Here is a 6,000-nt window from a genome sequence, read left to right as displayed (position 1 = left end):
ACGTGTCTTTCCAACACTGACAAGCACAGAGGCCAACTTTGACATGAAAAGGTGTTCAAACAAGTACAAGATATTTACAATAAGCAGACCTCAGTGCAAGAAAGAGTCTTTCCAACACTGCAGAAGCGCAGAGGCCAACTTTGACATGAAAAGGTGTAAAAACAAGTACAAGATATTTACAATAAGCAGACCTCAGTGCAAGAAAGAGTCTTTCCATCACTGATAAGCTCAGAGGCCAACTTTGACATGAAAAGGTGTTCAAACAAGTACAAGATATTTACAATAAGCAGACCTCAGTGCAAGAAAGAGTCTTTTCAACACTGAAAAAGCACAGAGGCCAACTTTGACATGAAAAGGTGTTCAAACAAGTACAAGATATTTACAATAAGCAGACCTCAGTGCAAGAAAGAGTCTTTCTAACACTGCAGAAGCGCAGAGGCCAACTTTGACATTAAAAGGTGTAAAATCAAGTACAAGATATTTACAATAAGCAGACCTCAGTGCAAGAAAGAGTCTTTCCATCACTGATAAGCTCAGAGGCCAACTTTGACATGAAAAGGTGTTCAAACAAGTACAAGATATTTACAATAAGCAGACCTCAGTGCAAGAAAGAGTCTTTCCAACACTGATAAGCACAGAGGCCAACTTTGACATGAAAAGGTGTTCAAACAAGTACAAGATATTTACAATAAGCAGACCTCAGTGCAAGAAAAAGAGTCTTTCCAACACTTAAAATTGAAAGAGGCCAACTTTGACATTAAAAGGTGTTCAAACAAGTACAAGATATTAACAATAAGCAGACCTCGGTGCAAGAAAGAGTCTTTCCAACACGGAAAAAGCAAAGAGGCCAACTTTGACATTAAAAGGTCTTCAAACAAGTACAAGATATTTACAATAAGCAGCCCTCAGTGCAAGAAAGAGTCTTTCTAACACTGCAGAAGCACAGAGGCCAACTTTGACATGAAAAGGTCTTCAAACAAGTACAAGATATTTACAATAAGCAGCCCTCAGTGCAAGAAAGAGTCTTTCTAACACTGCAGAAGCACAGAGGCCAACTTTGACATGAAAAGGTCTTCAAACAAGTACAAGATATTTACAATAAGCAGACCTCAGTGCAAGAAAGAGTCTTTCTAACACTGATAAGCACAGAGGCCAACTTTGACATTAAAAGGTGTTCAAACAAGTACAAGATATTTACAATAAGCAGACCTCAGTGCAAGAAAGAGTCTTTCCAACACGGAAAAAGCAAAGAGGCCAACTTTGACATTAAAAGGTGTTCAAACAAGTACAAGATATTTACAATAAGCAGACCTCAGTGCAAGAAAGAGTCTTTCCAACACTGAAAAAGCACAGAGGCCAACTTTGACATTAAAAGGTGTAAAATCAAGTACAAGATATTTACAATAAGCAGACCTCAGTGCAAGAAAGAGTCTTTCCAACACTGAAAAAGCAAAGAGGCCAACTTTGACATTAAAAGGTCTTCAAACAAGTACAAGATATTTACAATAAGCAGCCCTCAGTGCAAGAAAGAGTCTTTCCAACACTGAAAAAGCACAGAGGCCAACTTTGACATTAAAAGGTGTTCAAACAAGTACAAGATATTTACAATAAGCAGACCTCAGTGCAAGAAAGAGTCTTTCCAACACTGATAAGGTCAGAGGCCAACTTTAACATAAAAGGTGTAAAAACAAGTACAAGATATTTACAATAAGCAGCCCTCAGTGCAAGAAAGAGTCTTTCCAACACTGAAAAAGCAAAGAGGCCAACTTTGACATTAAAAGGTGTAAAATCAAGTACAAGATATTTACAATAAGCAGACCTCAGTGCAAGAAAGAGTCTTTCCAACACTGATAAGCACAGAGGCCAACTTTGACATTAAAAGGTGTTCAAACAAGTACAAGATATTTACAATAAGCAGACCTCAGTGCAAGAAAGAGTCTTTCCAACACTGAAAAAGCACAGAGGCCAACTTTGACATTAAAAGGTCTTCAAACAAGTACAAGATATTTACAATAAGCAGACCTCGGTGCAAGAAAGAGTCTTTCCAACACTGAAAAAGCACAGAGGCCAACTTTGACATGAAAAGGTCTTCAAACAAGTACAAGATATTTACAATAAGCAGACCTCAGTGCAAGAAAGAGTCTTTCCAACACTGAAAAAGCACAGAGGCCAACTTTGACATTAAAAGGTCTTCAAACAAGTACAAGATATTTACAATAAGCAGACCTCGGTGCAAGAAAGAGTCTTTCCAACACGGAAAAAGCAAAGAGGCCAACTTTGACATTAAAAGGTCTTCAAACAAGTACAAGATATTTACAATAAGCAGCCCTCAGTGCAAGAAAGAGTCTTTCCAACACTGATAAGCACAGAGGCCAACTTTGACATGAAAAGGTGTTCAAACAAGTACAATATATTCACAATAAGCAGACCTCAGTGCAAGAAAGAGTCTTTCCAACACTGAAAAAGCACAGAGGCCCACTTTGACATTAAAAGGTGTTCAAACAAGTACAAGATATTTACAATAAGCAGACCTCAGTGCAAGAAAGAGTCTTTCCAACACTGAAAAAGCACAGAGGCCCACTTTGACATTAAAAGGTGTTCAAACAAGTACAAGATATTTACAATAAGCAGACCTCAGTGCAAGAAAGAGTCTTTCTAACACGGAAAAAGCACAGAGGCCAACTTTGACATTAAAAGGTGTAAAAACAAGTACAAGATATTTACAATAAGCAGACCTCAGTGCAAGAAAGAGTCTTTCCAACACTGAAAAAGCACAGAGGCCAACTTTGACATTAAAAGGTGTAAAATCAAGTACAAGATATTTACAATAAGCAGACCTCAGTGCAAGAAAGAGTCTTTCCAACACTGAAAAAGCACAGAGGCCAACTTTGACATGAAAAGGTGTTCAAACAAGTACAAGATATTTACAATAAGCAGCCCTCAGTGCAAGAAAGAGTCTTTCCAACACTGAAAAAGCACAGAGGCCAACTTTGACATGAAAAGGTCTTCAAACAAGTACAAGATATTTACAATAAGCAGCCCTCAGTGCAAGAAAGAGTCTTTCCAACACTGAAAAAGCACAGAGGCCAACTTTGACATTAAAAGGTGTAAAATCAAGTACAAGATATTTACAATAAGCAGACCTCAGTGCAAGAAAGAGTCTTTCCAACACTGAAAAAGCACAGAGGCCAACTTTGACATGAAAAGGTCTTCAAACAAGTACAAGATATTTACAATAAGCAGCCCTCAGTGCAAGAAAGAGTCTTTCCAACACTGAAAAAGCACAGAGGCCAACTTTGACATTAAAAGGTGTAAAATCAAGTACAAGATATTTACAATAAGCAGACCTCAGTGCAAGAAAGAGTCTTTCCAACACTGAAAAAGCACAGAGGCCAACTTTGACATGAAAAGGTGTTCAAACAAGTACAAGATATTTACAATAAGCAGCCCTCAGTGCAAGAAAGAGTCTTTCCAACACTGAAAAAGCAAAGAGGCCAACTTTGACATTAAAAGGTGTAAAATCAAGTACAAGATATTTACAATAAGCAGACCTCGGTGCAAGAAAGAGTCTTTCCAACACTGATAAGCACAGAGGCCAACTTTGACATTAAAAGGTGTTCAAACAAGTACAAGATATTTACAATAAGCAGACCTCAGTGCAAGAAAGAGTCTTTCCAACACTGAAAAAGCACAGAGGCCAACTTTGACATTAAAAGGTCTTCAAACAAGTACAAGATATTTACAATAAGCAGACCTCAGTGCAAGAAAGAGTCTTTCCAACACTAATAAGCACAGAGGCCAACTTTGACATTAAAAGGTGTTCAAACAAGTACAAGATATTTACAATAAGCAGCCCTCAGTGCAAGAAAGAGTCTTTCCAACACTGATAAGCACAGAGGCCAACTTTGACATGAAAAGGTGTTCAAACAAGTACAATATATTCACAATAAGCAGACCTCAGTGCAAGAAAGAGTCTTTCCAACACTGAAAAAGCACAGAGGCCCACTTTGACATTAAAAGGTGTTCAAACAAGTACAAGATATTTACAATAAGCAGACCTCAGTGCAAGAAAGAGTCTTTCCAACACTGATAAGCACAGAGGCCAACTTTGACATGAAAAGGTGTAAAATCAAGTACAAGATATTTACAATAAGCAGACCTCAGTGCAAGAAAGAGTCTTTCCAACACTGAAAAAGCACAGAGGCCAACTTTGACATTAAAAGGTGTAAAAATCAAGTACAAGATATTTACAATAAGCAGACCTCAGTGCAAGAAAGAGTCTTTCCAACACTGATAAGCACAGAGGCCAACTTTGACATTAAAAGGTGTAAAAATCAAGTACAAGATATTTACAATAAGCAGACCTCAGTGCAAAAACATGTCTTTCCAACACTGATAAGCACAGAGGCCAACTTTGACATTAAAAGGTGTTCAAACAAGTACAAGATATTTACAATAAGCAGACCTCAGTGCAAGAAAGAGTCTTTCCAACACTGAAAAAGCACAGAGGCCAACTTTGACATGAAAAGGTGTAAAAACAAGTACAAGATATTTACAATAAGCAGACCTCAGTGCAAGAAAGAGTCTTTCCAACACTGATAAGCACAGAGGCCAACTTTGACATTAAAAGGTGTTCAAACAAGTACAAGATATTTACAATAAGCAGACCTCAGTGCAAGAAAGAGTCTTTCCAACACTGAAAAAACACAGAGGCCAACTTTGACATTAAAAGGTGTTCAAATAAGTACAAGATATTTACAATAAGCAGACCTCAGTGCAAGAAAGAGCCTTTCCAACACTGATAAGGTCAGAGGCCAACTTTGACATAAAAGGTGTAAAAACAAGTACAAGATATTTACAATAAGCAGACCTCAGTGCAAGAAAGAGTCTTTCCAACACTGATAAGCACAGAGGCCAACTTTGACATTAAAAGGTGTTCAAACAAGTACAAGATATTTACAATAAGCAGACCTCAGTGCAAGAAAGAGTCTTTCCAACACTGAAAAAGCACAGAGGCCAACTTTGACATGAAAAGGTGTTCAAACAAGTACAAGATATTTACAATAAGCAGACCTCAGTGCAAGAAAGAGCCTTTCTAACACTGATAAGCACAGAGGCCAACTTTGACATTAAAAGGTATAAAAACAAGTACAATATATTCACAATAAGCAGACCTCAGTGCAAGAAAGAGTCTTTCTAACACTGATAAGCACAGAGGCCAACTTTGACATTAAAAGGTGTTCAAACAAGTACAAGATATTTACAATAAGCAGACCTCAGTGCAAGAAAGAGTCTTTCCAACACGGAAAAAGCAAAGAGGCCAACTTTAACATTAAAAGGTCTTCAAACAAGTACAAGATATTTACAATAAGCAGCCCTCAGTGCAAGAAAGAGTCTTTCTAACACTGCAGAAGCACAGAGGCCAACTTTGACATGAAAAGGTGTTCAAACAAGTACAATATATTCACAATAAGCAGACCTCAGTGCAAGAAAGAGTCTTTCCAACACTGATAAGCACAGAGGCCAACTTTGACATCAAAAGGTATAAAAACAAGTACAATATATTCACAATAAGCAGACCTCAGTGCAAGAAAGAGTCTTTCTAACACTGATAAGCACAGAGGCCAACTTTGACATGAAAAGGTGTAAAAACAAGTACAAGATATTTACAATAAGCAGACCTCAGTGCAAGAAAGAGCCTTTCCAACACTGATAAGCTCAGAGGCCAACTTTGACATGAAAAGGTGTAAAAACAAGTACAAGATATTTACAATAAGCAGACCTCAGTGCAAAAACGTGTCTTTCCAACACTGACAAGCACAGAGGCCAACTTTGACATGAAAAGGTGTTCAAACAAGTACAAGATATTTACAATAAGCAGACCTCAGTGCAAGAAAGAGTCTTTCCAACACTGCAGAAGCACAGAGGCCAACTTTGACATTAAAAGGTGTAAAATCAAGTACAAGATATTTACAATAAGCAGACCTCAGTGCAAGAAAG

This window comes from Copadichromis virginalis, linkage group LG16 (assembly GCF_057382275.1).
Source record: "Copadichromis virginalis isolate Kocher_CV1m ecotype Utaka linkage group LG16, C_Virginalis_male_GT1.1, whole genome shotgun sequence".
NCBI lineage: Eukaryota > Metazoa > Chordata > Actinopteri > Cichliformes > Cichlidae > Copadichromis > Copadichromis virginalis.
The sequence above is the reverse complement of the archived record's forward strand: the minus strand, read 5'-3'. Positions refer to the sequence as shown.